Below are 26,329 nucleotides of genomic sequence, written 5' to 3'. Positions count from 1 at the left end.
TGGTATATGTATTAGATATATACCATAAAACCTCTAATTTAGCGCAATGGAGCTCTATTTTTAACTCTTCTTTTATAGTGGTGTTTTATTAAAGGCGACGCTCAAATAGGGAGTAGTATTGAATTTTTCAAATAGCTTGTCAGGATTTTGGAAAAATAAATCTAACCCTTTTACAGGTGAAGTGAATGACGCCTATATTTTGCACTCCCAACATGAACTCTTTGGAATAGAAAAAACTCCACTATAACTTATCTCCAACTTGTCATAGATCTCTAAATAAATATGCATAAGAAAGCTGAAAAATATCTCTATTCGTTGATGCCCATTGCCTGCAATTAACCTACAATGATTTTGTAGCCTGCATTGCAAATTGTTAGAGCTTTCAATTTTATTTCATTGTAACTTTGAAGGCTTATTGTTGTTTTATAACTATATCTAACAATGCTGCAAAAAACTCATTGTACTCATATGTTTGCTACAGTTTGCAGCCAAAACTAGCTTTCTACGGGCAACAAACGAGAGGCTATCAAAAGCCAAGTTTAGATAATGGCATTAGTACTATTAAACAATAACCTAAAAATTTACGAATTTATAAGTTTCCTTGTAATAGTCTATTTCATATGACAAATATATATTTGAGAACAAGTTACATTAACAAAAAATATTTATAATACATAAAGAAACAAAAATTAGCTTTTTTGAACAAAAATATTCTCATAGTTTGTTCGGTCATTTGCGCGGTAATTGTTGCTTTCATTTAGACCTATTTCATCTTTTCCTAGCTGTTCAATACTTTCCACTGTGTTTTCTGACCTCAAAGCTTTTTCTGCAATGCTGAACTAGCCGATATTAGTGTCCAAACACTTTTTAGCAGAGCAAAACTTATGCGTTGTCATTGAGAATATACTTTTTGTGCAAATAAAAACACTTTTAACAATGTGTAAGTTTGAGAATGTATGCTCAGCAGAGATTTTAGCCTCAAAATAGTAATACAGATTTTATTGTAATTGTCAAACCATTCTTCATATACATCAAAAATCATGACCTTGTTAAACAAGAGATTCCTGCTAACCTGTTACAGTTATTATTTATTTCTATAGTGATGCTTTTAATGTTTTAATGAAAAAAATATAAAACTTTGGGGTTATAGGTATATAGTAGTATTGTAATATGGTAATATATGATATGTAGTAATATTAGAGCAGTAATATGAATATTTCAAATATACAAGCATGTTTATCTTTTACATATATTTTACGTTTCAGGTGAGTGTTGCAATCTTACCACATGCCAACTAAAACCTGCTTGCACTCTCTGTCGAGAACGACGTCATGAGAATTGTGACATAGAAGAGTACTGTTCAGGAGAAAGTCAGTTTTGCCCGCAAGATATTTATAGATATGATGGAACTCCATGTTACAACCAAAAATCTGCATATTGCTATGAGGGCTTCTGTCGCTCTCATAGTTTGCAATGCCAGGAACTCTGGGAAGGAAAAGCAACAAGGGCCACTGCCAGATGTTATAATTCTATGAATTCAAAAATACCTGGTAAAATTAGCGTCGTTTCAGTTGCTGAGTAATGCAACTTTGAACTTGCCCATTCATTTATGTTTCCTTTGTAAGATTTGCCATTTCAAATATTATTTTGAAAAGGCAACTCTTTGTTTTGTACATACCGTCAGTGTTTTTAGTATACATTCTTTAAATGATAACATTTTGTTTTCTTATGCCATATTAATAATTTGTACATATGCATGGTGTTTTCAGCAAAACCAGATGGAAACTGTGGCCGGGTATACCAACCATTAAAGAAAGATCATTTTCAATATACCACTTGTGGTTCAAGGATTCATAGATACTGTGGACTTCTTCACTGTGATTCCAGCCATTCTAATGAGTCATTACAGCTAAAACATCGACAGTTAGCTCGCTCTGTACATAACGTTCTTGGGAACGGATGTAAATCTGTCAGGTATTATACAGGTAAATTGGTAGGTTAATTCTATTAGAAAATGCTATTTGGCTAATTTGCACTGAAGCATATTTACTCATGAACAAAATATTGAAATAAACTATTTGTCAAACTTGAGGAGACAAGATTGAATGACAAACTCATGTTTTGATGAGAATCTTATTATTAATCAATCACACTCATGTATACTTCTTCCTTTGCCTCACATGTGTGCAATCACAAATGCATGCTCTCAAGCATAAGCAACTAACACTCACATACACGTGCATGCACATCTACACTCAAGCCTACATGCACACCAACAAGCGCATGCACATGCATATCCACACACACATACACACACATGCATGCAGACATGCACAAGCACACACAATGCACCATGCATCACACAGTACGCGCCACGCACAATGTACCACGCACCACACAGTACGCACAACACACCATGCACCTCGCGCAACACACCTTCATCTGCACATGACATAGTTGGTAGTATTAATTAGCTATTTTAATAGCAGCTAGAATCTCGTGTACTCATAGTTATTTGACTGCCATAATTCTTGAAATTTCCAACAGTGAGAAACTTCAATATTTTTCTGTTCAAGTAAGCAAGTTTTCCAGTATTGTGAATTGTTGTATTTTTAAGTTGCTTCTATTTACAGATTAGGCAGCTCTCAATGGCATTCAGATTCAGCCATACTCTCATACAATATAGTTTTAATGTAAAATGTGAAATTATCACAGATACTTAATTTAAGCATAGCGCAGATGAAGCCTTATTGGCTCACAGTCATACTTAGCACTATTGGTAGTATTATTTTTTAAATTTTGTATTGAATTATCTATTTTGCCACTTTTAGCTCTGTCTGACTTAAAAGCTGTTGTGGTAATTTATGGGTTAATAGTGTAGAATTTGTGAACACAGTTAGTTTTTTCTGCAATAAATAAGATTGGGTTTTGTAAAACTGTACTGCCTTTGAAAGATTTTCTAAAAATTTAGCAATTTAAGCTTATTATATTGTATTATTTTTTATATTTTATATTATATCTTATCCGTAACACTATTTAGAAGAACCATCTAAGGATCCTGGCCAGATGCCAAATGGAGCAAGATGTGGAGACAGAAGTGGTTTTATGTGCCTCAGAAGCAAGTGTCGGAACGTGAGAGTTCCGCGGCGATGCAGAAGGTGCACTCAGTATGGATATATTTGCGATCAGCTCACGAATTGTATTGAAGTACGCAGTCTTTCCTGCTTGCCTGGTAAGTAAGGTTTTTACATATCCATTTGCTTTCATATACATGTGACTCACAATAGACTACAATAGTTGCAAATAGTTAAAACTATTGCTTATTGTAGACAAACCCTGATAAGTTGATCACTGAGATGAAATTACGCAGCCTGGAAACTTGCATAAGTCTTTTTCAGTGAATGGTTGATATAGAAATTTTGGACTAGTGACAAACTGCATTGGTAACCAAAACAAGAAGTTAGGGTTACTTTATCAAAGATAACTATATTTGGCGAATAATTAAAATCTTATTGATATTTTAGAAATCTGCATAAATTAATCTCATTTAGCATAGTTCATAGGTCATAAGTCATAGAACATTATTACATTAATACAGTAGCTGAAACCCTATCTTAAGATGCCTATTTGTTTTAAAAAAATTTCGCACTGCTTAAATAATAAAATATAACCTTAAACATTTATAGTAATTGTGTTTTTGTGTAACTCAAGTACATGAATATTGTACAGTTTTTTTTTTCTCACTGTCCCTGTGTGTTTTCACCAGCACCAAGTTCTTTCTTTTTCGCGCTTCCTTTCCATGCCTCACATGATGACCATTTTAATGCTAGTCAAGGTCACAACCTTACACAACATTTTCTTTTTCCATCTTTTCTTTCTTTCACCTCTACTTGGTATAAGTTTATTTACATATACACTCCATCTACCTACCATTTTCTCTTTTCGATCAACATTAAGAAGGTTACTGTTGATCTTGGCCCTTTGAAATTGTTGACAAAATCTTTTCACAGTTTGTCTAAGTCCTTTTAGTACCAAACCCTCCTCTCTATCTAGTATCAATCTTAATCTGCTTTGCTATCATCTCACAAGTGATATCACTTAATAATAGCAATTAATAATTGTGAGAGTCGTAGGCTTTAGCTACTCTACCTCACTTACTACCCGAGTCACCTGAGTACTCTTCTCATTACTGGCACATACATTATTAGCCTCAACACCCACTCTACCATTATTAATAACTCCTGATGTCACTATCATTCATGCCAGAACTAACTCTCCTCCTCAAATGACCTATCAACCTCATTAGCCATTTATCATTAATCTACACTTAATAACAACATCGTTTTTTGGCCTCTCTCATAACACCCTCTTTCCTCTCTTCTCCTTGTAATCTAACTTGTCCCATACCTCATCTCCTTTAGTTAAAGGTTCACTAACGCCCCAAACTTGTGGCCTTTAGCAAAATACTTCTTCTTATTCAACTTCAACTACTTGTCAGCATATTAAAACTTAGCCAAGTCTCTAGCAGTGGTTTGGAGTTGCTGTTCTGTTTCCGTTAACTTTTCTGGGATAGATTACCGACTGTCATGGGTCATCTGAAGCCTATTGCAACAATGCTGCGCTCAATAAATGTGTACTGGCATCAGCCGTCCCATTATGCCTGCTTCCGAAATCAAACAGCACCAAAACAGGGTCCCTCACTATTTTAACCTGTTCAGCCTTAAAATTCGTCTGCTGACTCTCTGTGAAGCAGCAATCCTTCTTTTTCTCCAACTTTGTCAGAGGAATCTAATATTCTAAAAGCAAATGGCTGTATCTGTTCGAACAATTGACCATCTCCAAAAACACCCTTTCAAGCTCTTCATGTTGTTTGCTGTAGCATTTCCTTTATTGTGTTCTCTTTTTGTAGGCTCACACTAATACCTTCTATACTTAAGGCATCACTAAGAAATTTCACACTGCTCTTTTAAAACTCACACTTGTCTTCATTTAAAATTATACTCATACTGACCAACTTCTTCAACGGTATTCCAAGTCACTCATCGCGTTTCTCTCTAGTATGTTCCACAACTAGATCATCATCCATCATTCAAATGAATCGTTTTCATTATTCAATATCTTAATCATCTGTCTATGAAAAACCTCTGGGCAACCAGAACTCTAAAGGACATCTTATAATGCTGATGTCTACCAAATTAACACAATAAAAGCAATGTGTTCATTTGACTCCTCAGCCAGCCTCGTCTGTCAAAATAAATTCAAAATTGGCATCCATCATGCTGAAGGCTGTTCAAACGAGACAAACAAAAATATTATCTAAGGAATCTTTTTTTCATCGAGTGATATGCAAAACCTCACTCTCCTATATGTTTTAAGGCCACTATCATTTTTTAGCACCAAACTGTGAGCTTTTCTATTTTCTCTATATCTCCTAACCTATCCAGTCTTTCTAATTCGCGCTTGGTAGCATCTTTAAGCTCAATGGGTACGTACGTGGGTGGACACATTCAAAGATAGGAAACAGCTCCTTCTTTCTAGCTGATCCTAAACAGGTCTGGGAGCACACCAAGTTCACCAAGTAGCTGAGAATGCCTATTCGTCATCTCATTGTTACTAGTTCAACAGTTATTGCTATACCAAAACTCAGCACATCTGGTTTACCTAACAAATTACTCTAGCTCCTAATAAAAAATAAAGCACAGCTTAAACTGAGGCTCTTTTTCTCAAAACTAGAGGCACCTTTATTTTCTTCACCACATCCAACCTCTTTTCATTTGCCCCAACAAAAATCTTTGGAGTTCTTTTAATGACCACATATAATCTCCTAGCAGTCTTCTTGGTCACCACAGACAAAGATGAGACAAACTTTACTCTAAAACACGCCTTCTTATCTGCACACTTCATCTATACCTTAAACTCATCTCTAAGTAAAGCTGGTGACAAAACCTCGTCTGTATCGCTAATTCACTGCTAATCACATTCACTCTTTCTGAAACCTTTTTTCTTGGTCATTAATTGAACATTTCCTCGTATCTGAGGGCCTCATTGCAAAAAACAACTTGCCTACGATGCTTTCAATTAGTCTTTCTTGCTTTGCCAGTTCTTTCTAGCCCAATGGTTACCTCCAAAGCTATAACAGTCTCTATACTTCTCATGTGATAGTTCCTGATTCCTCTATTCGTATTGTAATACCCACTATATTCAACTCTATCTATTTCTCACATTTTTCTATCATCAGAAGTATCCTTGCCCTGCAGTTTACTGAGTTTTTTTCTCTTTTACCTCTGAACTGCTAATGTTTTTATTTGGTTTGTTGATGATCACTGATGCCATCTTTGCTGTCTCAAATCTTATACAAATCCCTTTCACCCTATCCCAGTTGAGGTCTCATTTTTCTAGCATTTTACATCTCACTCCCGCATCGGAAACTCTTTTGATAACAGTCTGTACCATCATATCATTCAAAAGAGTACCTTTTCCTATCTGTAAGTTCTTGTTTTGCTTGCCATGATTTCCATAAACTACCAATCCTCTCTTTTGTTTTTTCTCTATGCACAAAAACCTGTGCTTCATGGCCAATTTTATGCTTATATTTTCATGTGTGGTGAACATTCAATGAGACCAAGGCTGGATTTGAGAGAGACTGAGCCCCAACTCAGCACGCAAGTTGATCATGTTACAGAGGGGCAGAGCCAAGGCGAGATGAAAAGCTATAAAAGATGCCACAGAAGCAACTTAAAACAGAATGCCTGGAAGTCTCATTTTATGCAGTTAATCGTATGTGCAATCTTTGCTGTATTTTACATAATTGATAAATATAAGCATTCATTGCTTTGCACGCAAGTATTTCTTTCCTTGTAGAACAGTACAGGAAACACAACTGTTTTATTTACACTGGTGGTAGCAGCAGTGATATTGCAGATCCTAACTCCACAGGAAGCAGCGGGCCTCTAGATGTTCTAAATAAGACTATCTTAGTGATAGAAAGAGAGCGTCAGAGGAAACAAGTGTTTTGAGGCAAGACCACTTCCTGATCCTGAAGAGGCTTAGCTGTTTAAAGGGCGGCCTCTTTTGAGAGTCTGAGAAGTACTCTCATAAAGGTTGGCAGCAGAATAGCCACCGGACATGCCCAGATTGCAGACTGAGGTACAGACTGTCTGAGGCAACTGATCATCTGACTTGCCCGCTGGGCAAGCAAGTGTTTAACAAGCTCCTTCAAAGGGATTTGTTTGAAAGAGTGGCGGTCATGGAATCGTGGCCAATGGAACCCGACTGCCATTTTACAGAATTGTATCTTTGCTCCTGAGATGGCTCTGAAACAAAAAGACTAAGGAGGTCTTTGGGGTGAGCCACATCAGTGACGATGCCACTTTAGAGATGCCTTTTTAAGTGGTACACCAGTGTGCTATGGAATTTCAGCAGATCATGATTTTCATTAGGGATCGGCCCTCAACCTGTGCGGGATCACAGGGGGCTGTTGCTTGGCAAGGTGCAGGTGGAAAGAGAGACATGGTGGTGCTGGCTAGAAAAAAATTGTCAATCTATGTCGGGTCACTATTTTAAACTGCTGTTTGTTGAGGGTGATAGAGGCTTGCTTGAGGGTCCTCTGATGACTTTGAGCTCAAACCAGCCTAGGCCAATGGGAAGTGTAGTCACGTGGTATTTGAACATCCCCTGTCAACTCCTAATCTCCTAGTCAGGGTCGGCACGTACATAGGGAAGGAAGACCGCCAGGTGGATGACAAACCACTTCTCTCTGGCTTGGGTCTCGCAACGCAAAGTGCAAAAAGGCCGGAGACAAAAGTAGCAGTTCACCTGAAAAACCTGTTCTTGGCAGCCAAGAAAAATGTCATAGCGTTAGACAAGCCGAGCTGCTATCAAGGTTGCTGACAGATTATCAGAACACCTTCAGCGCCGGCGACAACGATGTGAGACAGACTTCCAAGGTGGAACACGCCATTCTATGGGAGGAGGGGACTCCGCCTATATGGCAAACTCTACATCAGTTCTGACCAAAGAAGAAAATTGAAACAAAGCGGCAAGTTCATGACTTACTTTGCAAAAGAACCTATCAAGCCCGTTTAGTCGCATTGGAGCTTCTCAGTGGTGTCGATCTGAAAGAGGGGCAGAAAATGGTGTATTTGTGTGGACTACCGTCAAATGAGTGTAGTCATTAAACAGGACGTCTACCCCATTTTTGGACCCATGACAGCCTTGACGCTCTTTAGCAGCAGGTTCTTCAGCAAACTGGAACTGGTCAGTAACTATTGGCAAGTGCCCTTAAATGCTGATGCATAAGAGAGGTCAGCATTTGCCATGCACTCTGGCCTGTAGAGGTGGAAGGTGTTGCCAGATGGACTTATCCCTACACTAGCCACCTTTTTAGAAACTGATGAAGCGTATGTTGCCTGTCAAGAAGTTGCTATTTTACTTGGATGCCATAATCCTCATTGTCACCATAACTGATTTTAACACACACCTACACCGGCTAGAAAAAGTGTTCCAGTGACTGAAGGAAGCTGGATTGGAGCTGAAACCAACGAAATGCAAGTTTTTTTTAGTTACAAGAGCCCTGTGTTGGCCAAGTAGTCAGCGCTGAAGGGTTGACTGCTGGCTCTAAAAAAACAAAGCCGCTTGAAGAATGGTTGACCACTAGAGGACTTGGGTAGCACCAAGGCCTCTTGGGTATGGTACAATATTACCATCAGTAAATTGCAAAGGCAGTGCCATGCCCTTAGCATGGCTTTTTGCACCAGTTGACCGGAAAAGACGAGAAGTGAACTATTCTGTCAAAGGCTATCCTAATCTGAGCCAGTCATATATTCTGGACATAGATGCAAGCAGATGTGCAGTGAGCACACTGTTATCTCAATTGCAAGATGGTACCAAGAGGTTCTTTGCATTCTTCAGTAAAAACCTGGCTTTGGCAGAGAGACACTACTGTGTCACTCAAAGGAAGCTGTTGGGTGTTGGTCAAGGCCATGAAATACTTCCAACCTTAACTTTACGGAGAACGGCTCCTATTTCGCACTGACCACACCTCTCTCTCTCTAATGGCTGTGCAGAACAAAAGAGCTCTCAAGCCTGGTGGTCAAGTGATTAGAAATTATAGCAGAGTTTAATACATTTTAGAGCACTAAGCTGTGTTATGCCACAGGAATGCTAACATACTCAGCAGACAGACCTGTGAAAACTGTCAGCACTGCGAACCCATTTAGTTGAAGTATGGTAGACTGACCACAAAAGAGCAAATCATGGAAAGCCAGGTCTTGTTGGGTAGACATGTGGAAAGCCCAACAGCTGTGTCAGAAATTGCCAGAACCGCGTGCGAGGCAGTCAGTTGTTTTGGCAAGCTTGCTGCTTTTATAGCAGTTGGGCGGGTGACCCGGAACCAAATAAGGTTACCCTCGTACACTGCGGCACAGTTTGGGTAAAGATTGGGTAAAGGTAAAGGTAATGCTGACAAGGAGCTAGCTCGAATGCAGGCTACAGGCCAAAGATAAGTGGCCCTGATATATCCTGCTATAGCTTGAGCAGAAAAACTGACTAAAGATCAGCTACAGTAAAAAGACCAGAAACTTCGGCAACTGCACAAGATCTGGCCATTCTTTTGACTATGACTGGAAGGGGTATTGGAGGCTCGGACATCTTTTCACAGTCATTCCCGGTGATGTGCAGTTTGCCCACTGGCCATCAAGGAAACAACCGTGTAGCAAACACATAATTTTGCCCACTTTGAGATGGGATCAACAATCAGTCAACTCTGCCTGATTTGGTACTGGCTAGGAATGACAGCCACAGTAAGGAGAATGATAAGTACGCTGCAAGCATGCAATGTGGGTATATAAGGAGATGCAAAGTATGTCAGGAAAGAAAGAACAGAAAAATAAAAACAAACGCAGAACACAAGACTCTATATGCAGAACGCTCCTGACAAAAGGTAGTCATGGATTTGATGTGCCCGATAGAATGACAAGAAAAATCTTCTGTCAAAAGAGATAGTCATCTAAAACTTTGTCCCGCCCGTCTGGAGGAACTAGAACAAGTTCCAGTCACCATCGAGCCACGTCAAAAAGCCAAAAGCCAGAAAAAAGGCAGAAGCTGTGCTAGTAGTTGAGTATGAGTTTGGTCCAGACAAGAGCCGATGTTACAAGCAACCCAAAGTTTAGTAAAAAATTTAAAACTTGGCTTAACCAACTCCAGAAGAGAATAGAGGAGAAGGGACCTGATAATCTGGAACAGCCAGTTAGGCCTCGGGTCCAAAAGCCAGCAGCACCAGGTACCATTTGCCACAGCCCTGGGCCAGCTCAGACCACTCAGCAACCTGATCCATATGATCCATCGTACATGACAGCCAATTCCAATTCTCTATTGGAGGTAAGTGAAGAAGAATGCTTAGGATCCTCCTAGACTCGGATGAAAAGACCGGGTCGTGTGTCAAAACATGGGCACTCTAGACTCAAATGAGTCAGTGTGGTCCTCCAACAGGAAGGAGAGCGTTTTGATCAAGCTGCCTCTATGAGCAACTTTGTTTCTCATGTCAAAGAGACTCATGTCGAGTGATACCTGGTTGGCACTCTGCCTTCTATCAATCAAATGAGGTCAGACCAATACGTTAAAAGACTGAAGCACAAAGCCAGCATCAACGACCATGTGTCCGACTGGCCATTCCACTCCCAAAGAGTAATGAGGAATGCTGACCTCCCTAATGGCGGAAGTATCCGGTAGAAGCAAGCAGAACACTAGCACCGAGTAAAACGTCAACAACTAGATACATAGACGATCAGTCAAGCCAGGAAACTGGCCAGTCAGCTGACTACAGTTAGCACAGCTATAGCCAGCTTGGCTAACAAGACCAAAATCAGCCTTACTGAGACCATCTTGGCTATTAAGCACAGAGTCGGGTCAGCTATCAAGGCTATGCCCTGCTCGGCTAAACTCAGACACGTTATTGCTATATACTGAAGCCTAGTCAAATGCCACAACCAGCCGAGCTTGAAGGGGTGGTGCTTGAAGTACATATAAAGTGCCCAAATGAGCAGAGCAGAGCCTCTGAAAGTCTCATTTTATGCAGTTGATTGTAAGCGTCCTTTTGACTGTATTGTTATATATTTTGAAAATATGTACATATTGTGTTGCGCTTGGGTAGTTTGTTTCCTTGTAGAGCAAGTAAAAGAAATCAGTCGGTCATTTTACACTATGACTCATTTAAAGTGTTTTAAATATTTTTGTATTTGTGTATGATCTACTTCCTATGATTGTTGTGTTTAACTGCACTCTGTATGCATGAAAACTTTGCATGAAAGCAAATGAGCTTATTCAAAACAGCCTAAGCGTTATAATCCAAGCCCATTCTTTTTTCCTCTTTAAGAACTGCTTTCTTTCTCACACTTTTTACAGCTACTATGACTAGCTACTTGCTTTACTGTCTGCACACGGTGAAATTATAGGATTTTGTAAAGTTGATTATGAAAATTTTTGTAGCAACATTTTAATTCCAAAACTCAAACTGTTTAGCAGTTAATACTAGTATGTTTCTACAATAGTTGATCATCGCCCTAACTGGAGCGCTCTTCCAACTAAAAAGAGTACATCGTATGGTTATACAACTAATACCCCTACGATTAGACCTAGTATTTTCATCTATGTAATGAATTTTTAAATTTTAAATTTATAGACAGTAATAGTAAAAGACTGTTTCATTTATTTGGTACAAACAACATGATGAAGAAAAGAAAAACAATAGATTTAAAAATTGGAGGTGAAATAGGGATTTTTATGTTATAATTTTTATAAACTACATAATCTTTGTACAAAGACTAAAGGAATTATTTTCGTTTGGTCATTCTATGGATTAGACAAGGTACTTTTAGAAGCATGTGTTAACCCAAATTGTTTGCTTTGCAACAAATATAATTTTCTATTTTAATTAGACTGTAAGAAAAAGTACTCACACTTTGTTTAGTGAAATGTAAAAAATTATTTTTGGCTATTTTATGTACCTATCTCAGAAGCGCTATAAAACTTTTTTTGAGCAGTTAAATTTTGATTTGAATTTTTAAAATGTGAGGCTTATAATTGTCTTTTTGAAACTAAGTTTGAAGGTTGAAACAAAATGTAGAAAAATGCTTAAAAACGCACAGTTAAAAAAACAGCCATAGGTTGGAATTCCTTTATTTTCATGATGTATTCAACTCGTCGGGGTTATTGTTCTGACAGGTGATGTTATCATGTGAAATAAAAAGCCAATAAAATGCTCAATATAACACTTCTCGTAGCACTAGTTTATGACAAACATTTTGGGTTCTACCGAAAAGCCCTTATCAAATATAAATGCTTGCTACTTTACAGTATCGTTTCAGCTTGGTCTAATCATCTAGTCATAATCTGATCATGTGATTCATATTTTCTGCCAAATGGGGCAAAAAACTTTTGCAGCACTTTTCGTCTGTTCCAGGTGAACAACAGGCTCATCATGTTTATCAGGGGATGATAAGCCATCCCCCCTCACACTAAGGTTAAAAAATTAAACTAATTTTCAGGCTAGGTATTAAGATATTAGTGCTCAAAGTGACAGCATTCCAACGATAATGAAATAGACTCGTCTGGATAATAGACATGGGTTTATTAAATTCGTAAAGTTTATTTGTAAAAATATTTTGACAAATGAGGTTGTATGAAAGTGTAAACAGAAGCACATCGTGTTCAGCTACATCAAATTTGAGCCGTTTTGAGAGGGATTCTAACCTACGGCGTTTTCGTAATGGCTGCAATTAACTGCTCGGTTTTGAGTTTTTAAGAGCTTGTAATCACATTTCCACATATTTTGCACCTACAACACAGCAGACTAACATATGGTGAATCTTTTGATACTAAATAACTGTAATTTGAATCTTGTTGCAAGTCTACCTTTAAATTTATACTCGCAATGAGAAAACACAATGACCAAAAAATGACAGTCTTATTAGGCTTTGATTTTTCAAGTTTTTTTTCTTTTACATCAACAAAGGCAAAGTTACATGAAAGAAGTACATGAAGAGAAGTCTTCTTGATGAGAAGTACATTGATGAGAAGTTTTCTTTCCTTTGCAAAGGAAAGAAAACTTCTTATCAATCTATTTGTCAATACCACCAATATTTAAATTGTCACTTTATGTTTTTGACAAGCGCATAACCAGCAGCAGAGCAGAAAAAAGATCAATAACTGTAATTCATAGTAAAACACCTGATCATGTCAGCTCAAAAGATATTGATTGTTGATAAATATAACTTGTATTTGATTATTTCAAATGATTAGTTTGCTTAACTTGTATTGGAAAATAGTAACATTAAGCAAAGCGAGTACCTGGCCTAAATGCATAAATGATTCTAGTTGTATGAGGCTATTGTTTTTACTACAGATTATACATATAGTTTAAGGTACACTCAATACATATAACACACGGCATTTAATATTTAACTCTTGTTGCAGGTACCCTTAGCACTGCTAGTGCAGTTTACTATAACCAGACGACTGCTGCAGTTTACTATATGTCAATGTCTAAAACGGAGAGAAAAGAGCCAATGACTACAGTTATTTCTCACACTCAGGTTCTTAATGCCTTGATGGCAATTATTTTCTTATTGGTGAGCTTTTTTTAATATCTAATATTCTTGTGTCCAGGGATGACTGGCTACCAGATACTAAAGTTAAAATTTCTAATATGTTTGCCTCTAGGAGTTGGCCACCAGATTCTATACTTGAAATTATTTACACCAAAAGAGCTGATTACTTCATCAGACACTCTGTGACAAGTTTATATACCATTCTTGATTGTTGCAGAAGTTTGCACTGCAAGAATTTTTGTTTATAGTGTGGAACTCAGGAATGATTAATTTAAAATGAAAAAGTTTTACCAATCGCTCAGATTATTTCAATGTAGAAAGGCAACTACATGGAATATCGAACAGCTTGTGTTTTTTCAAGAATGACGAAAGTTTAAGTGTCACATAATAAAGCATATAAAATTATAAATAAGAGAGTATTACTATCATACTTGTATTACTATCATACTAGTATTACTATCATACTAGTATTACTATCATACTAGTATTACTATCATACTAGTATTACTATCATACTTGTATTACTATCATACTTGTATTACTATCATACTAGTATTACTATCATACTTGTATTACTATCATACTTGTATTACTATCATACTTGTATTACTATCATACTCGAGAGATACTATCATTATAGTTTTACAAAATCAAAGCTTTTAGTCATTTAATTCAGTTTTCCTGAAATGTAAATTAAAAACAATGACAGATAAAACTAGTAACATGTTGTGTTATAACTTAGCTGTGTTATAACAGTTTGCTAAGCGTTGTTTGGTTACAGAGTTTAGCTTTTTTAAATACGCTAATTTTTGCCAAAGCTTGAGACAGTGTCTATTTAATCATAAAATATTAAAGCATAAAAATTCACATATATAGGGTTTTAAGCGGTTGAGTAAATGTTATAAAACGTCCAGAGATTCAAAATATGTTCTTTCTTCTTTGTTTATAGGTTGCAGCAACAGCAATAGCTGTTTTTACAGGAATGTACTATTCTAAACGGAGCAGAAGACATCGCAGGAGAAAACGTGTTTGTTGTAGAAATATTTACCATTTTCAAAAGGCAAAAAGAATTCACAAGCAGACCATCGCTATTACACAATTGATATTGCGAAGTAACACATTGTAGATGTAATATTTTGCAATCCCATTGAAACCAGATGTTTTCAAAGACTGAGAGTTACATAACTTTTCTTCTATTTATAAAAAGCTTCAATATCGCGCTAGCCATAGAGCTTAAATGTGCTTTTACAAATTAATAGTGTGTTAAATGTATGAAACATGTCAAACATAACAGAAATACTATTTTTACCATGTTTTGACACATATTCAAGTGAAGACATCATCAAGTTGAATGAATTTAATGAAAACACAGCTGTTTAATAACGTTTATTAGTAAAGTTCTATACTAGCCCAGGTGCAGCAACTATACATAGTTTTTATTAGCTGTGTTTAAAACATTGTGTTTTGTTTCACTCACACAATTCATTTATTCTCTTGAGATGATTAATATAAATGCCTCCTACTCATAGTTTTTGGGCTTTTTCATACAAATTTCAACATATAAATCAATATAGATGTGTTATAATTTAATTTGAACTTTTGTTCTTTCTGATTTCATTAACTGCAGTTTTCTACAATGCCTAATAAAGACATTTTTATAGACACTGCAGAAAATGGTCCATTAACAAGGAATGGTGGTTATTAAGATAGCTATAACTGAATCAAGTGAGTTGAGTAGAAAACACAATCAGCTAATTATTCAGTGGATTCATGCTTTGAGAGTAGGCCTACTAAAACTATTAACTAAAAACTATGGGCTATAAACTTTAAAGTATACGCTATAAACTATAAGCTATAAATTATAAATTATTAACTATAAAAAGAGTAAAAGCAGACAAGACAATTATGAATGCTGAAGCATTTGAAAAATGAAATGGTGCAATAAAGGCAAAAGAAATGAAATGCTACTTCTTACTTGTTCTCACCATCAACTAACGCAATGACAAACATGCAAAATTTAAATTTGGTAATAACACAAAACAAGCAATAGACAACAGATTTGTAGAACATACAAAAAGCTCGATATTTTTAAAACAAAAACCTGTTAAATATATAATTTTTTTAAATAATAAAATACACGTAATCAACTAGATCTTGATGTCAATGTTTGTCTGTGTCTGGCTGTATTGTTGCAACGCATTTGCTGCTTTTAAAATATGAATTTCAACTCAAGTAGTCAAATTTGGCAGAACCTAATAGGTTCATAACCAAATGGGTCCAAACTAAGCTGACAAATTTTATATCACTTTAGTTAGTGCTCACTCTCTAGTTAAAAGTAGTGAAAGCTGCTTGGAATATTTCATGTTTTCTTTCTAAAAATAGCACAGAACAAAAAATTACTTCCAGTAATGTAACACGCAAAAGTTAGAAAAATATGTTAACAAAATTTCTAGCGCAAGTTGTGCAAGTTTTGAAAATGTGTTTGCTATTTTTACAATGATGAAACCGATACTGTATAACAATACCGTCCCTCGAGCTAGTTGTATACTAGAAACAGAAAGTACACTTTACAGCATTGTTTGATTTCCTATAAAACTTGATGTTGATCTAAAAATACTCCAATTTTTACATTTTTGGTTTCTGTGTTGGCTAGAGCTACCATATTACTCAGGTGAGCAGATCATGCATGAACTGAGTAACTACACTCATTAGTCAGCATTGTTGAACATTACTTAAATTAGGTTTCTAAATACCTGACATTTTTTTACTTAATCATTTGAAAAATATGGACTGAGTTCAAATAAATTTTTAAAACTATTAAAACATGTAAAATTATTTTACACAAATTTTGATTGAATTGTGTAGCCTGTGTAACTGTAAAGTGTGTAAAGTGTGTAGAATTGAACCAAATTTTTACAAAGTAAAACAATTGCAAAAAATAAGCCATACAAATAATTCATGAAGGCTCCATGTGCACAATAGCTTGGCTAATTGAGGTACAGAGCTCAGTTGGCAGGCAGCAAAAAGGGTGTAACTCACATAGATAAAAAATCACTGTAATTTAAAGAAAAACAAAGATCGTCTAATGAAACTCACACTGCTCTACCCTCAGCAGCAAGTGCTACTTCAAGATCATTTTAAATAGGTCAGCACTTTTTATTCTGATAGCAGAATGTATTTGGCAACACTTTTACACTATGCATATAAAAAACAAAAAGGCATACCGGTATGCTATTATTTTTGGCAAACACAAAATTTTGTAGTTAGACCCACGGAGTTAAACTGCAACTTGCTAACCAAGCTAACATGCAACCATAAGATTAATTTCAATGCTTTGCTCAGAGGCAGGTTTATCCACGTGACAAAAAACTCCTTCACATTCATTATCACTGCATGATTTATTATCCATCACATTTTCCACCCAAACACAAACATATCGGGTAACGTTGTTGGTAGACTTTTCTGTACTAGTTTGTGTTGATTTTGCATAAACACTAAAAACAATTAAATAGTTTGTTTAAAATTAAACAGAAAAATGAATTGTTACAAAAGGAAATTACATATGTTCTACATAATTATATTTAATTCTTACACTATTCTGCTGTAAAAGTAATTTTTCAATTCTTACTCAAGTAACCTCGAACTTCAAATTTTACTTTTTTAGTTGATTACAATTTTTATAAACACAAAATTTTGCAACAATTAGTAAATTATGCACTAACTGACTCTGTATTGCGTTTTAATGCAGCAACTTTTTTATCGCATAGGCAGCAATAAAACTCATCTGATTTGGTTTCAAGCCTTTTTTCGTGTAGAAGAGAGCAGAAGCTGCTCATGGATTTCAGTCGTTCTGATGATGCAATATACCAATTAATTAACTGGGTTAGTCACACTCTGATCCAATGGAATAAAACATTAGACAATGGGGGTTATGAGAGGTTGCCGTGAATGACTGTTGATCTACAGAAAGTTCATCTGCCCTCTCTAGTTGGTGTTGTGCTGGTGGTGCTTGGATTCTGAAGGGATATAGTTTTCAGTTACTCCCAGTTCTTTCCTTTTGAAGAGGAATGGGTTGCCAGTTTAGCTGCCAATGGCCTGACCAATGGCACAGATAGTACTGGCTTTCATGTTACTATTAGCGGATTGACTTCAATCTGACCTGAAAACTATAAATTACTTTTTCGTGTAATGCAATGACTTAAAGGTATATCTAAACCATAAGCAGCAAGTTTCTAATTAAATGAGTTTTTAGATATGGCACTTTCAAGATGAGCCATGCCAAATAACAGAACTTCAGTTTTAATCAAAGCAATGCCATTATATTATAAACTACTTCCCTATAACAAGCCAATAAATTTGGATGGAATTGAAAAAAACTTGAAAAGAAACTTTTTTGACAAAAGCATTAAGAGAAAGGAATAGTAATGGATTCTGCTGAGTAGGTTATGCCTATATGACTTCCAACTCAACTCTCTAATAGTTGGTAGATAAATGACACTATGAAGTGTTTAGTTAACTCATTCTAAACTGCGATAACACTGCCAGCAGCTACCATATTGTACAGTGCAATAGTACACATATATTGAATTTCTAATAGACAAGACTGCCTTTGGTTGATCTATCTATAGTGGTTTAATGCTAAATACAGTCAAACATGGATAACTCGGCCACGGATAGCTCGAAAACATGGTTAATTCGAACGGTTTCTTTGGTCCGTTCCCATGTAATGATAAATTGCTATAGATAACTCGAACTCAACACTGTTAATTCGAACTGTTTTTTCCATAACGGCTTCCGAAACGGTTGTTATCGCTTTAGAAAATCACTTTATTCAAAGCCATAGAGGTAAACCTCATCTTTTCGTAATTCATAAGCGTTGTTATTACCACCATCGGCAAAATAATCTTGTCAACGACTTTTCTAAAGGTTTGGTCAAATTTGGATTTATACTGCTATACGATTAATAGCACGGGCTTGCCGGGTCACGCGCGCAAGGATTTTCGCCACGCACATACCAAACAAAAACGGCATGTTGTTTTGTATGTGCGTGGCGAAAATTATTGAGTGCGTGACCCGGCTAGCCCGTGACGAAAAGTTTTCCGACGTTGATTCCGTGTTGAATCAACGTCGGAATGTTGAATGTTTAAAACGTCTTAAAATTGTTTTTATTAAACGTATACGTTGTCATAGCTAAAAAACTATTCATCGTTTGACCTAAACACAGAATACGTGTGTACATTCAATAAGTATCCATTCAAAAAGCGTGAGTGATATACAATGTACCGTTAAACCTCGTAAAACTTTTAATTGAACTGCCTCGGAGTGTTGCTCTTAACGAATCCCAGGTAAAGTAAGGGATTTTTCTTTGGTAACTTTTTCTTGAAGTTGCATAAACTTCAAGAAAACTCGGCAAAATTGATCGTGGGTAAAACGCTCAAAAGAAAAAGATGTCTTTTCTTTTGAGCATTTCAACAACGATCAATTTTTGCCAATGTCAATCTAAAAAAACGTCCTGGCAATAACATTGTTATATGTGTTATCGAAGTATTTGACTTACTTGACAGCACAATAACATCAATGATTAATCACTGTTAGTTCTTCTCCAATCTAGACTAATTTTACTATGGTTGATTAAGTGTAGGCAAGCCGCCTGGTTTGTTCAATGATTGATTAAAGTGTGAGTTCAATTTATGGGACTTGACCCAGATCTTTAGTGCAAGCCTCAACTAGCTAAGCTCCGATGTTGATTGTTAGCAAATAGCAACACTCTTTATTTCATGAACCAAAACCTAATATACAGTAACAAAGTTCTAGAATATGAGAAAGATAACAAATAGTGAGAAAGAACTAAGTAATATAAATCTCTTACGCCAACATCAAGCTTGTGTCTGCCCTTAAAGCTCAGTCTTACACGTCTGTAAGTGTCATTGCCAAAGAGGCTGAGCTATTAAAAACACTAGCTTTTATAGGCATTTAGAATAGCCTGAGGACGGGTATATAATGTTTGTATCATATACTATGTTGTAGGAGTAAGTCCATTGGAAGGAACACTGTCTTTGGATTCGTCACATGGAGAGCGCCGAGATTGTGGCTGGATGCTAGTATTGCATAATATTGTTTCCGTCAGCACCGTAATATGTCATGGAAAAATACCGGCTTAGGGTGAGGGTAAGTTCAGATATTTTTGGTAATGCTTGGGGATGGGTGGATAGATGTAATTACTCCCAAATTCCTTGGCGGTTTCCATAGGCGGTGTTGACTCATCAGTTTCCAGATTGATGTATTATAATTTTGACATTTCCAATTAGGGAATCTTTTGATGTCTCTTAGGCGTCTCGATGCTTGTTCGAATTATAAGCTTGTACGGCGGTCTGGCTACATTCCTTGTTGTTATTTTGTTTTCGGAGTATTTCCATACAACATTTCTCCCGTTGTTAAAGAACGATATGTCCTCATGTCGTATTCCGTGGTAACGTTGCTGTTGGCATAACGGTAGTAAAATAAACAGAATATATAAAATGAAATGAAGTTATAAAGTTGTGGTTAGAATGACGATATTTAAAACCCATGTACCCGAGTTAAAAAAAAATTATATAATAATTCGTAAAACCAAAGCCATGAATAAAATCCAAAAACATAAAGATGTTAAAAGTGGAAATAAAAGTTTTTTTTTGATTTTTTCAAAGCAATAAGGTTTATGTTAGAAGTAGAAGTATATGGTTGTTAGTTTGCCGTATAGTTTAGGTGAGTGTCAATTGTCCTTTCGGTTTTGCGTATTATTGTCCTGGTTTTTGTATTGCGTCTCCCTTGGCAAAGTAAACGGGTCCTCCCGTATGTCGGTATGTATGGGTGGTTGTATGCGGAGGGTAGTCATTGGTCTTGTGGTCAGGAAAGAAAGCTAAATCTTGAAATAGAAACTTCACATAACGTTATAGCAAAAACTGGCGTGTCTTTTTTAAAATTCTAAAATCACAAAATAATGTTATAACATGCATGACTCAGTTGTGTTTAAGACATTTTCACTTTCCACTGCTGGAGCTACCTATAGAAAGAAAAAATTGTCCAAGCATCTGCTTTCATCACTAACCTGTCTTATCCTAAAAAAATAGAAAGTCACAATAAAAGTTAACAGTTTTAAACGAGTTCGTTTTCTGGTATGTGCCGTGTCTATTTCACAACAAAGTCTATCCTAAAATTCAAAAGTCAATTTTTGTTACATGAGTAAGACACGCCAATAATTGTTATATATATATTTTTTTTTAGTGGCTAATTTTAGCTCCTATCTCAAGGTTGAATGAATCGTGGTGTGTTTTAATCAAATTAGGTAATCAATCAGCTACTATCAGAGATTGATAAAACAATACGGCACTTGTACCTGTCAAGGGAATATAGATGTTAGCATGTGGTGAGCATTACGACAAGTTACTAGTGATAAATGGACAGTTACTAGTAGCGTCAGAGCATGAATAATTGTCTTAGCAAGTGCTACTAGGCCAATATCAGTCTGTTAAGCGTAGAGGCAATAATTTAGCACATACTTACGTTACTGTCATGGTCTGTTGGTTCAGGCTTCGGGTTGATTATAGGCGCACTGCAAATGGATAATATTTGATCTTGTCTGGTAGTTGCTTGTGGAACTTGCGTAGCTGTTGAATTTGGAAGATGGGCGGAGCTTGTATATCGTCTTGAGCTGTTAGTTTGGCTGGCTAGTTTCAATGATAGGATCTTCCGTATCGCTTGACTGCACGTGGTGTCTATTTGATGTTTGACTTTCGCATTCCGTAAGCATTCTTAGACAGCGAGCTAATGATAAGCATGCCATCTGAAGCATGTCATTACTTTCTCTGTTGTTCCTTATTCTGATCGCTGTTATTTCTGATGTGGTGAGTTAAATTCTTCCTAGTTATGCTGTCTAGAAATGATTGGTATGGGATGGTTAGTCGTGTTGATGAATGATGTACTCTTCTTTTCGTGAACATTTTCTTACTTCTTCCTTTAGCCTTGTCAAATGTCCGGTATATGTGTCGTGTTGTTTAAAAAAAATTTATCGTGAAATTTCGTCTAGTCTTGGTCTATTTAATTGTAGTCCGAGTGGAGTTAATTCTTGTGAAAAAAGAATCCGTTTTAGTCCAAAATTTTGTTCCATTTGTGTAGGTGAGAACTGTGGCTATTCGTAATATTCAAAATCTTCTACTCTGTAGTTCCTTGATGGCTCATCTCTTCTCAAAAATTCCGCTTCATTTTTTTCTATTTGTCTTGCCTGATTGTTTACTATCATGGTCAATCCTTGTACTTGTCTCGTTAATGGTGCGAGGGAGTCAGTGTCTACTTGGTTAACACTCATCGTCTTATTTCTTGTTACTGCTTTATCTATAGCTTCTAGGTTTCTGGCTTCTTTTAGAGCTTCTTGTAAAGTGATGTTTTCTTGTTTCAGGATCGATCTCTGATAACTCTCCTTCAGGCCTCCTATGAATGCGGATTTTATTACCTGATCGCGATTCACTTCCGGTAAGTCTTTAAATACTGATCGGCCTGCGGCCACAATCTCAGAGTAAAAGTCGTTGATCGACTTTTTCCCTTGGCTGATGTTCCATAGGTTCTTCTCTCGGAGTGGTTGGTCGACTCGGAAAGCCGATATCAATTCCTTCTTTAGGGAGCTGTAGCTCCTCGCGCAATTAGGGTTCAGCTTTATAACATTTCTGTAGGTCTCCCATGCTGGTCCAACAAGTTTAGCAGGTAGGGCTTGTGCTAGTCGTCTGTTGTCGTAGTTGTATTGAGCCATCAGTATTTCCCATCGATCAAGGTAATCTTCGAAGTTATCTCCTTCCTTGAATGGCTCTATGTTATCGACGTTCGGCACTACGCTGATGATGGGTGGTCCCGTCCGGGGTGGAAAGAGTAGATCTCCATTTGATGTTCTCGGTGCTACACCAGGTCCTGTGTAGCTTCCGGAGTCGTCCACGGTTGGTTTTTCACCTTGTGGGCTTTTTTCCTGGGCTTCGGCATCTTCCGGGCTGAGTTGTTCACCACGTGGACTCTGGTCCTCAATGATGATTCGGTTTCTCAGTGCTCTCCTTACCACAGAAGTTGTTTTCTTAACTCTCTTTTTTACCATCTCGTAGTCGGGTTGTTGTGCCTTGGGTCAGTCTATCCGGTTTATGGGAGTAGCTCAATGCCGGCTTTGGCTGCTCCTTTCGGATATTCTCCTGTCACTGCTGGTTTGGCTCCTGGGTGTGTGACCAGGCTGTGTAGGTTCTGGTCTGCTATAACAAACTTAGTTAACATGCAACCTACGAGTAACGTGCTCTAAATTATATATAGGCACTATTATATGTATATAGTTGACAGAATATTTTTTTTTTTGTAAATTGTAATTATGTCAAGACGAGTATTGAGTAAGTGACAAAGACTAGGTAGTCTATTATGTCTGTCAACGAGAAAGTTATTCTATATGGAGAGGGTTGTTTTCCAAATGGTTGAAGTTCAACCGCAAGTATGAGTCTGTAACGTTTATATATCAGTAAACAGCGTAATAATATATACAGGATTAGTGCAATTAGCATATGAATGCAGTCAGTCGCTGTTATAAGTTAGCAGTTGTCGGTTCAGTATCTTGTCGGAGATATGTCTGGAGTTATGTGTAGTCTGTGCACTATATTAGTATCTAATTGAAAGTGTATACTCGAGTTTAAGTTTCTTATAGTAGTGTGCTTGTCTGTGAGTCAAGCTGATGTAACTTGTTTTATAACCGGTGTATTATTTTTATTAGGCCTTATACGTATGTAAATGTTAGGTGTAATAACCTTGAGCTCAGTATATCTACAGTCACTAATAGTTTGTATTGATATTCACTTTCCCGCCGAACGGACAGTCGGAAAGGATATGAGTTTTATTTCCCTGTTAATGAAAGAGCCGGAAATAATATGACACTATGCTTTCTCTGCAAGCGAAACAGTCAGAAAGATAGGTTGAGTGTGAGCGTGTGACTGGATTAATCTGCAGAATTGAACGTACATAAAAGGTTGCCAATGTATAGATATGATTTATGCTTTCCCGCAAGCGAAACAGTCAGAAAGATAAATCAAGGTAGAGAGTGTCCTAAGAAATTTGTGAAGTTGTACGTTTATCAACTTCTGATCTGTGTTTGCCCTGGAGTAAAACAGTCAGAAGGTAGGCAATATAGTAATAACAGTGCTCAGCTGTATGTATAGTCTCGATATTCACTTTCCCGCAAACGAAACAGTCGGAAAGGATATATGAGTTTTTATTTCCCGCCGAACAGCAGTCGGAAATAGAGGACACTATGGCAAATGTGAAGTGGAAGCACGCGGCTGTGAAAGTTCTAATTTTCCCCTAGGCAAATATAAATCTGACCTCAGATTTTCTTACAATGCTAGGATCTGCAAGCCTATAGCCAGTATACAATAGGTGATCAATCCCAATATAGGCTGCAATTACGCGTTATGAAAGTATGAATTACGAAAGGTCTAGGCGTCAGGGGATTATTCGCCTAGCTATGTGGTTATGCTTTAGCTAAACGGTACACCTAGATAAGTCACTAAATCTCAGCTAACATAGACTCTTTAATGAGTCCCACAATAGATATGTGAATATCTACCTGCCCAGTAGAATATAGCGATCAAATTAGGTATTGTAAATTGCCAAGCAACCAGATATGAATATAGATGAAGATGTCAGTTCTATGGTAAGCGCTATGAATAATATTACGAAAGATTTAAGCGTTCAGGGATTACCCACTTAGCTATGTGAAAGGTTGATGACCGATAAGGCACCTCCACCAAAAATGTTATATGCGTTATCGAAGTATTTGACTTACTTGACAGCACAATAACATCAATGATTAATCACTGTTAGTTCTTCTCCAATCTAGACTAATTTTACTATGGTTGATTAAGTGTAGGCAAGCCGCCTGGTTTGTTCAATGATTGATTAAAGTGTGAGTTCAATTTATGGGACTTGACCCAGATCTTTAGTGCAAGCCTCAACTAGCTAAGCTCCGATGTTGATTGTTAGCAAATAGCAACACTCTTTATTTCATGAACCAAAACCTAATATACAGTAACAAAGTTCTAGAATATGAGAAAGATAACAAATAGTGAGAAAGAACTAAGTAATATAAATCTCTTACGCCAACATCAAGCTTGTGTCTGCCCTTAAAGCTCAGTCTTACACGTCTGTAAGTGTCATTGCCAAAGAGGCTGAGCTATTAAAAACACTAGCTTTTATAGGCATTTAGAATAGCCTGAGGACGGGTATATAATGTTTGTATCATATACTATGTTGTAGGAGTAAGTCCATTGGAAGGAACACTGTCTTTGGATACGTCACATGGAGAGCGCCGAGATTGTGGCTGGATGCTAGTATTGCATAATATTGTTTCCGTCAGCACCGTAATATGTCATGGAAAAATACCGGCTTAGGGTGAGGGTAAGTTCAGATATTTTTGGTAATGCTTGGGGATGGGTGGATAGATGTAATTACTCCCAAATTCCTTGGCGGTTTCCATAGGCGGTGTTGACTCATCAGTTTCCAGATTGATGTATTATAATTTTGACATTTCCAATTAGGGAATCTTTTGATGTCTCTTAGGCGTCTCGATGCTTGTTCGAATTATAAGCTTGTACGGCGGTCTGGCTACATTCCTTGTTGTTATTTTGTTTTCGGAGTATTTCCATACAACAACATCACCTCAAACAACAAACCAATCTCGAGTGATAGAAAAATCTCTATACTTTTTGATAAAAACGTTTTAAACTTTACATTAGAAGCATTTAAATTGAAACAAGCCATTTGTACTTTTGATTTATATTATAGTTTGCATATGTACATGTATCTACTAATAAATAAGTAAATACATGGACTTGTGACAGTGCTCTGATAACTTGAATGCTCTGATAATTCGAACACTTTTGCTCGGTCCCTTGAAGTTCGAGTTATCCATGTTTGACTGTATATTGAGACAGTTTACGCGTATCTGTCTATAAATACATCACTTTTGCGTATCATTCTCTATAGTATTTTTTCACACTCACCTCTACTTATGTGAAATAAATCTAAAAACGCTTTAAACACAATAGGTAACTCTTTGTAGGTTAATAGTGTTTACAGTATAACAACAATTTTCCAATAGTTCATAAAGGCTAGAGGCCTTCAGGTCTTCCTTGTGTGAAAGGATAATCAGTTGACACTATTTTAAATTCTTTGATGCCTATGCAAAGGTTTAATATGAGTAACTTTATATTTGTAGCGTACATCACTCATACCAAGCTCCACTCAGTTTTGCCTTTATCATTGAACATTCTAAGTCTAAAGTGGTTGAGAAAAGTTCTGCTAAAAATTGGAGATGATTGCATCGGTCACAATTTAACTTCACCATTTCTTATTGCACCAATTATTAATCTGAAAGTTTTAAACTGTAATAACTTTTTTCACATATTTATTTAACTTCGATTTGATAACTTTCTAATGCCTAAATCAAATAATTTTTTCAAGGCTTATTCTAAGATTCTTTCAATAGGAACATCAGTCTAGTTTAATGATTGGTTGGTTGTACATTTTTTGGGTTAATAAAAACTGCTTTTGCAAATAGATTATAACAAAATTTATATAAATTAAAACATTATATAAATTTAGTAATTTGTAAAGACAGTCCACAATAGTACCAAGCTTAGCCATACCGTCTTGCACTTTTGTAATATTATACT

General features: G+C 36.6%; 1 protein-coding gene and 1 long non-coding RNA gene across 4 annotated transcripts in view; both read left to right on the top strand.

Annotated features, from left to right (window-relative positions):
• The window catches only part of LOC137387277 (probable phosphatase phospho2), a 393,003-nt gene that overhangs the window by 68,552 nt on the left and 298,122 nt on the right, over positions 1-26,329 (top strand). The gene's annotated exons all lie outside the window — the stretch shown is intronic.
• On the top strand, positions 19,244-25,293 carry LOC137387229 (uncharacterized). The gene is made up of 3 exons (XR_010977882.1): positions 19,244-21,487; positions 22,039-22,112; positions 24,912-25,293. It is a non-coding gene; the product is annotated as an uncharacterized lncRNA (long non-coding RNA).

This window comes from Watersipora subatra, chromosome 2, assembly GCF_963576615.1.
Source record: "Watersipora subatra chromosome 2, tzWatSuba1.1, whole genome shotgun sequence".
Classification (NCBI taxonomy): Eukaryota; Metazoa; Bryozoa; class Gymnolaemata; order Cheilostomatida; family Watersiporidae; genus Watersipora; species Watersipora subatra.
The sequence above is the reverse complement of the archived record's forward strand: the minus strand, read 5'-3'. Positions and strand labels throughout refer to the sequence as shown.